This window comes from Ascaphus truei, chromosome 9 (assembly GCF_040206685.1).
Source record: "Ascaphus truei isolate aAscTru1 chromosome 9, aAscTru1.hap1, whole genome shotgun sequence".
In the NCBI taxonomy this organism is placed as follows: domain Eukaryota; kingdom Metazoa; phylum Chordata; class Amphibia; order Anura; family Ascaphidae; genus Ascaphus; species Ascaphus truei.
This window is the reverse complement of record NC_134491.1, coordinates 18144385-18153804: the sequence shown is the minus strand read 5'-3', so window position 1 is coordinate 18153804 and position 9420 is coordinate 18144385.

Here is a 9420-nt window from a genome sequence, read left to right as displayed (position 1 = left end):
ACAGAATGGGGGAGAGAGACACAGAATGGGGGAGAGAGACAGAGAATGGGGGAGAGAGAGACAGAATGGGGGAGAGAGACACAGAATGGGGGAGAGAGACACAGAATGGGGGAGAGAGACAGAGAATGGGGGAGAGAGAGACAGAATGGGGGAGAGAGACAGAGAATGGGGGAGAGAGACAGAGAATGGGGGAGAGAGACACAGAATGGGGGAGAGAGACAGAATGGGGGAGAGAGACAGAGAATGGGGGAGAGAGACAGAGAATGGGGGAGAGAGACAGAATGAGGGAGAGAGACACAGAATGGGGGAGAGAGACAGAGAATGGGGGAGAGAGACAGAGAATGGGGGAGAGAGACACAGAATGGGAGAGGGAGACAGAGAATGGGGAGAGAGACAGAGAATGGGGGAGAGAGAAACAGAGAATAGGGGAGAGTTGCACAGATAATAGGGGAGAGAGAGACAGAGAATGGGGAGAGAGACAGAGAATGGGGAGAGAGACAGAGGATGTGGGGGGGGGGAGGATCTTTCCACTGGCACCGTTACACCGACATTCTCCCTCACGGTCAACAACACCACCGTCTCCTCAAGCCCACTGTGTAGGGGTCATCTTTGACTGATCTTTTCTTCATTTCTCACATTCAGTCTCTTACAGAGCCCTGCTGACCCCTCGGACAATATCACCAGGATATGTCCTTCTCTCACTCATGATGCAACTAAAATCCTAATCCAGGCACTCATCATGTCCCAAGATGGGTGATAAATGAGTGCATACAAAAAGTGCTAATAATCGCAAAAATTTCAACCAAGTAGTGATATCAAAGATAACAAATAACAAACAGTGTTGGTGACCAAAATAAACATTAAGTCCAGTGACAAATGTCCAAATAGCTGCCTAAAAAGTCCCACTGGATGTCTTGCAACCAGTTAGAATATGCAAACAAAACAGACCTTTCTGGCGCTTAGGACTGAAAACACCACATGTGTTCTTGTGTGGAATATAAATGAAGATGAAATCGAATCCTCAGAAGAACATACACCTCAAGAGATGGGAGACAAAAACTAAATATACACTACCATAGTGTATTATCCCAGGTACAAATGACTGATTAAAACCAGGGATACTGGCAAAGGTATAAAATGTAATACTCTATATGGAAAAATAATTGTACATGACAATCTACATAAAATTGTACATAAATACAAACAAATATATGTGCACCATAAGGTAACACAACATAAAATGACTGCAGTTAGCTCTAACATTATCTCCTCCGCCGTTGGTAAAAATTGAAAACCTACTCACATTAAGTGACTAGGTCATGTGCCTTAATGTGGAAAATATCACTGGCGCTTTGGATCTCTGCCGCCTATCTGAACGAGCTCCTCACCCCTACAACACGCAGCAGTTATCACCTGAGATCTGTCTCCAAAAGACTGCTCACGGTTCCAAGGTTCAACAAAGAATCCGGTCGCCGCTCCTCCCTCTTTTAGGCAGCGATTATAGTGCCTCCAACGGCACACGCCGCCGGAACAAATACATGTAGGCCAATGGAGGTGCACATAGTGTGCATGACCGCGGAGGCGCGACAAGAGAGGCAGAATCCAGGAGAGACAAATGAATTTGTCTCTCCAAGCGACGGCCGCGTGATGTCAGAGTCACGTGAAGCAGTACAGCCAATGAGGGCGAACCGCTCGCGTGACGTCACGGTCACACCTCCGCCACGCCTCGCCTTTGCTCCCGATGCCTCTTGCCTACAGTGCAGGTTTCGTGTGCGAGTGATGTCACGCGGTCGTGCGCCCCCTGCAGACGGCACTATAATCGCGGGTTTTCCGTGCACGTCACAACCGGAACAATCTACCAGAGACTCTCAAAGCCGCCACCATTATAAGATATTTCAAGACTAAAGCTGTCTCACGTTATAATCTGGTCTGTAGCTGTTACATACGCCCATAATCATTAATTATCTCTAACTGTCCATGAAATGTCTGTAAATATAATGTGTAACCTATGTTCATTTAACGTAATTGTTGCAGGGTACATGCAACCACACGTGGGTTTCTTGCAAAGGCTTATTCATTGAGCCTTAAAAATATGGCACACAAAAACAAACCAGCTTCTTTTCAACATATAAAACAGAAAATAAGTCCTGAGCGGGGCTTGGCCCTTTTTCCCAATAAGGGCTGTTTAGAATCCAGCATAACAATATAGCAAACAGTTCATCAAAATAGTATAGTGAAGACAAACCTTATCAGTAGTGCTCCCTCAGCAATTCAATATCTCTCACTGGATCAGACAAGCTGCATGTGTGTGCAGCCTGGGGTTTTTTAAAGCTCCTTGATGATGCAGCTAGGACCAGACTAATTGACAAGACCTTCCAAGCTGAAAGTTAACTCGGTCATTGCTGCACTGCAGACCTAAACATAGGTCTGCCAGGCATAGGGTTGGTGACGTTTATTCACCCTGTCACAGTAATCATGTATCTGTCATCATAACTCTGTGCCCAGGACATACGTGAAAACGAGAGGTAACTCTCAATGTATTACTTCCTGGTAAAACATGTTATAAATAAAATAAAAATAAAGTGCTGCTCCCTCTCCCTGGAATTCCCTCCCACGCACCATCACACTCTCCCCCAGCGTTCAGATGTTTAAAAACTCCTTGAAAACTCACCTTTTCAAGGAAGCTTACTCGCCTTACCTCTGACGTCCAACTCTCTCCCCCCCTTCCTCCTCCAAGCTGTGTGGCTGGACCAATCTCCCCCCTATATAACATCCCCCCAAAAAACCTTAATGGCTTCAGCTGTCAGACTGGCCCATATTCTATGCAGTATAAGAGAGAAATGGCAGAGCACAACCGGAATTATCCAAAAAAAGGATTTAGAAGGAAAGTGCGTTATCCATAAAATGTTTAATGGTCATGAAGGGAAAAATGGCAAGGCATTACCCTACCAACATGTTTCGTGCTACACAGAGCACTTTGTCATGCCTTGACAAAGTGCTCTGTGTAGCACGAAACATGTTGGTAGGGTAATGCCTTGCCATTTTTCCCTTCATGACCATTAAACATTTTATGGATAATGCACTTTCCTTCTAAATCCTTTTTTTGGATAATTCCGGTTGTGCTCTGCCATTTCTCTCTTATACTGCATTCAATCCACAAGGATGGAGGCACACCCAGAAGGTCTGGTAGGATCAACATGGACGCTGCAGCAGACTTGTGAGTTTTTGCTTGCTACATGGTTATTATGTTCCACTAAGGGATTAGGGTATTCAATTGGGGTGACAATTAGCATTTGGGTTCCTAGAAATTTTGAGTGCTGCTCACGCTGGTTTACCAACTAGAATACCACACCCAGTAACCTCCCAGAATCAAGATTACACTCCAGACTTCATACAGGAATTATCATCTTCATACCATTATTACCACAGCTGAATACAGTTCTTAGCACCATGCATTATACATTGGACCATATTCTAACCTGAGCCGCACCTTATCCTGCAATGAGCAGCCGCCTTACTTTCTTGTTCCAACATTGTCCCTCATTCCCTCTGGACTGCAAGCTCGCACACACAGGGCCCTCATTACCTCTCTGTATCTGTTTGTGCGTGTCCGTCCTCACCTGTATATAACTGTTCCTGGAATATACATACCTCTGTACCCCATTGTACCGCGCTGCGGAATATGTTGGCGCACCGTGACACAGACAATGGGTGGTGAGGGGCAGTGTGGCAGCTGGAACTCTAGCTGTCTCCTAAGTATTTCGTATTTTTGGTCACCCCTGTCAGAGTGTCCACACTAAAAAAGGCCCGGACATGCAAAAAGTAAATATATTTTTTGTATATATATTCTATTTGTACATTCTTTTTCTAATCCGGCCCTTTGTGACATGAGTTGAAGAGCACTGGCTTACATTCAACACACTCAATTGAATGATCTTGTGGGTCATCTCTTAGTAAGTAGGGGTGATTAGGTATTCCAAGTCTCCCTGCACTAGCTATAGCTGCAATGTTTGCTAAACTTGAATGGTTACCCTTGTCCTTAATAATATTGTTTAATCATCTCTTTGGATAGGAAATTGCTGACTCCTATGTCCTAACTACTCATGCAGGTATGACTGGGACTTTTCTTCAATGTATTGCTTACCCATTGCTGTACTGTGTGGCATTAAGGTTTTAGCAGAACCGACAATTACAGTATTCCCAAATAAGTAGAAAGACTGTGTGCATCATAACTCACTGCCAAATAAGCATTTACATTGCATGTAAAGTTGTATTGTATGTCTTTATTTATATAGCGCCAAAAGTGTACTCAACGCTTCACAAAGAATACAGTACAGGGAATTATAATAATGCAATAAGCGCCGCAAAATCAGACAATAGGAAAGAAATCCCTGCCCCGAAGAGCTTACAATCTCAGTGGTATGATGGGAGACTTAGGCTTGTTATATAGTAGGCGCTGGTGCGCGCATGGGTGTGCGTCCGGCGTTGCGCGTGCACGTTTAGTTATGCAAGTGGTGACGCATGCGGTTAGGGGGCGTGACTCTGACATCACAGCATTAGGCCACGTTGTGATTTGTTTGCAGTGCGGCAGCAGCACGAAAATACAATTTTATTGCAATTTCCCTGGTCTGCCGCGCCACCGCTCACAGCCATGCGCGTGCGTGTCTCTAGTATAGAAACGTCTGGCTTAACACAGCCAATGCTAATTGATGCACGCGCACACTAAATTACAGGCCTTACAGAGACAGCAGGTGAGGGAATAAGTGCAGTATATGGCAGTGCTTGGCCACAAAGGGTGGTAGGAGTGACTGTGAGTGTGGGACAGTAGTCATGAGTGCAGGCTATTGGGATGCTTGATTTGTGGGGCGAGTTTTAAGATTAATCAGTATTAAATCAGAAGGTTAACACCATTAGCAGAGGAGGCGTGTGTGAGAGCAGGTGTGTATGTCTGGGTTCAGGCTTAGGGGAGATCCCCAGCAGCAGGAAGGAGTAGATAGAGGGTGTGAATAGAGGACGTGTGGGTGTTTTTTATTGAGGAGTAAAGAAGTTGTTGGGGAAGAAGTGTATAAATAATGGTGCAGTGGGGAGTGGGGAAGTTGGAGAGAACAGAGACGTTCACAAAGGAGTTAGGAAACAGTAAACAGAAAATGCAGCAGGGAGGGCACAGTGAGATGCAGGAGGAGAGACTTCCCAGGTATTGGAGGATAGGAAGAGTACAAATAATCACAGCATTTAGCAAGTCACGTTCTCACAGCTGCAAAGTTGCTGTTGATGTTGTGCAGAATCCAGAATTAAAATTAGAGTTCTATATCATTGCCTAATAAGGTCTAAAAATGTTATTTACTAAAAAACAGTTTATGGTTGTAGCAAATAAAGTAATATAATATGCAACAAAGCCGTGTCATATATAACAATGAAAGTATGATAAGAGTTTTCTTGGAACATAATATTTCACTGGTATGTATAGATATTTAATGTGTCTATATGTATCATAATACAGTTGGGATATACAGGTTATACGCACCACAGTAGAACAGCTGTTTCTCATTTTTGTTTGAGTCCGAACAAACAGATTTAACGTATTTCAATATGTTCTGTCCTTTGCATTTAACAATAATAAATCATTTATGGCGTATATATATCAAAGGAGTCCAATAAGGACGGGTTAAAGGAGCACGCCAAGCAACAGTATGTTGTTTTTGTGTGCTGTTATTCTGAAAGGGTTGAGGCAGGGGGTCTCCGGAGCAGAACCACGTTAGTTTAAGCTCTAGGAACCTCCTGCGTCCCGAGATACCGATCTCCGTATGTGCTGTCGGTAGCAGCCCCGGCTGGGTTCACAAAACCCCGCTTCTAAAAAAAGTTCAGTTTCCTGCGGGCCAATAGGAAGCCGTAATGTCATCCCTTGTGTCTTCCTATTGGCCCACGTGACGTGGGAGCTATGAACTGTGCAGAGATATCGCCAGCACCTACAGAGGTGAGTATCTCAGGAAGCCCCCGGAGGTGAAATCAACGCGGGTCAATTCTAGACACCACACTGCTTCAAAACTCCTTTAAACAAAGGGTCAAACTTATCGGCAATAAAATGGAGCAGCAACTGCTACTTGACAAGCATGGTTATGAGCCGGGAGAGGTGTTGGTAAATGGTTCATAATCTGTAAGAAAGGTCTCTTCTCAAAAGCTTTCAAAGTAAATTGCCAGAAAAGTCATAGAAAGGTTAAAATGTCCATCTGATTATATGAGAAAATTCCTTCCATGGGAGATGTCCATAATGACTCAATTCTGCACACAAATCTTGGATTCAACTGATAGCAAAGCCTTCCTGGCGATGGAAGAAGCACAGGGCGACCTTTTATAACATTATTGATTCTAAAGAACATTATTAAGAACCAGAAAGCATTCCTATCTTTAAACGGATACTGGAGGCCATGAAATGGTGTCATTGACAGGAGGTCGCTCATAGTGATCTGAAATGTGAGAATGCCGTGATGATAAAAACACCAACGTTGGCTGATTCAGCTGTTTCCATTCATTGTTAAAGTGATACCATACAGTCCACGTCTTGTGGTTCTCCTGCCTATGTAGCCCTTGAGATACTCCAGGAAATGCATACTGATGCATTTAGAGCAGATATGTATGTATGTATGCATGTATACACATACATGTATACACATACACATACACACATACACATACACACATACACATATATACACACACAAACACACATATATATATATATACAGTGCTTGACAAATCACCCAAAAATCTACTCGCCGAACCAAAAAATCTACTCGCCACCTAGTCCCGCCCCTAGTCCCGCCCCCAACCCCGCCTCTAGTCCCGCCCCCAGCCACACATTTTAAAAAAAAGCCATAAATTAAATAAATTTAATAAATTCCTAGTAAGAACATTCGTTTTTGATATTAGTTTATTTATTGTATTACATTATACTACAATTAGTCCTTGGTGTGTGTGTGTGTGTGTGTGTGTGTGTGTGTGTGTGTGTATAAATGTCGAATCTAGAAAAAAAAAGCCAGATGTGAATGACTAGTTTCCTGCACCCCTTAACTAGTGTCTGGATGCCCCCGCTTCACAATATTTAAAGCAGCAATCCCGTCTGGGATCTTACCTGATCCGCAGACCCTCAAAGTCCAGGTACGCTCATTCCCGCAATGTTATACATTGGAGGGGAGGTGTTCGTTACCTGTCTTCTGGGTTAGGGGAGGTTCGATGTCTTCCGTGTGAAGCTTGAGTCAGATCTGGAAGTAAGCAGTATAGGTTATTTCAGTGTAGTATAGGGCAGTTAAGATATCCAGATCCAGAGTGTGAGAGTGTGTGGGGGAGAGAGCGAGAGTGTGTGGGGGAGAGAGAGAGAGAGAGAGAGAGTGTGGAAGAGAGTGAGTGAGAGAGAGAGTGAGTGGGAGAGAGAGAGAGTGGGAGAGAGAGAGAGTGGGAGAGAGAGAGAGTGGGAGAGAGAGAGTGGGAGAGAGAGAGAGTGGGAGAGAGAGAGAGTGGGAGAGAGAGAGTGGGAGAGAGAGAGAGTGGGAGAGAGAGAGAGTGGGAGAGAGAGAGTGGGAGAGAGAGAGAGTGGGAGAGAGAGAGAGAGTGGGAGAGAGAGAGAGTGGAAGAGAGAGAGAGTGGGAGAGAGAGAGAGTGGAAGAGAGAGAGAGTGGGAGAGTGAGAGAGTGGGAGAGTGAGAGAGTGGGAGAGAGAGTGGAAGAGTGAGAGAGTGGGAGAGTGAGTGGGAGAGACAGAGAGAGAGTGGGAGAGAGAGAGTGGGAGAGACAGAGAGAGAGTGGGAGAGACAGAGAGAGAGTGGGAGAGAGAGAGACAGAGAGAGAGACAGAGAGAGAGACAGAGAGAGAGACAGAGAGAGAGACAGATAAAGAGACGTCAAGGCGCCGTGACGTTGACGCTGCTCCGCGCTGATTGGATGTTTTCAGCCGACAGTGCTCTGAAAAACAGCTTGGCTGTCGGCTGAAAACTCCAGCGCCTCAGCACGCCTGCGGACGCTCGCGTGAGCCCCCTCTCAAGGCATCCTCATTGAGTATGCAGGGGCTCAGCGCGGAGCGTCCGCACGGCTCAGCGCGGCCTGTCCTTCTATGGACTCGGCCAGAGAGACAGATAGAGAGAGACAGATAGAGAGAGACAGATAGAGAGAGACAGATAGAGAGAGACAGATAGAGAGAGACAGATAGAGAGAGACAGACAGAGAGAGACAGAGAGAGACAGATAGAGAGAGACACACAGAAAAAGAGGGACACACAGAAAAAGAGACACAAAGAAAAAGAGAGACACACACAGAAAAAGAGACACACACAGAAAAAGAGAGACACACAGAAAAAGAGAGACACACACAGAAAAAGAGAGACACACACAGAAAAAGAGAGACACACACAGAAAAAGAGAGACACACACAAAAAAAGAGAGACACACACAAAAAAAGAGAGACACACACAGAAAAAGAGAAACACACAGAAAAAGAGTGACACACAAAAATAGAGAGACACACAAAAATGAGAGACACACAAAAATGAGAGACACACAAAAATGAGAGACACACAAAAATGAGAGACACAAAAATGAGAGACAAAAAAAGAGAGACACAGAACACACACAGAGAGAATGAAAGACAAAGACAGAGAGAGGGCGAGGGCGACACAGGGAGAGGGCGACAGGGAGAAGGCGAGGGCGACACAGGGAGAGGGTGACACTCACAGACACACACTCACTCTCACTCACTCACTCAGACACTCACAGACACACACATCCACACACTCACACACAGACACTCACACAGAGACACACTCACGCAGAAGACTCACAGACACACACTCAGAGACACTCACACACAGACACACACACACAGACACACACAGACAGGCACACAGACAGGCACACAGACAGGCACACAGACACACAGACAGGCACACACACAGACACACAGACAGGCACACACACAGGCACACAGACAGACACACAGACAGGCACACAGGCACACTGACAGACACACAGGCACACTGACAGACACACAGGCACACTCACAGACACACAGGCACACTCACAGACACACAGGCACACTCACAGACACACAGGCACACTCACAGACACACAGGCACACTCACAGACGACACTCACAGACGACACTCACAAATGACACTCACAAATGACACTCACACACAGACAGACACACACAGACACACACACACACACACTCACACACACAGACTCACACACAAACACTCACAGACACTCACAGACAAACACACACACCCACCCAAACTCACAGACACACACATCCACACACTCACACACAGACACTCACACACAGACACTCACACACAGACACTCACACACAGACACTCACACACACCCACTCACACAAACACACTCACTCACAGACACACAAACACTCAGACA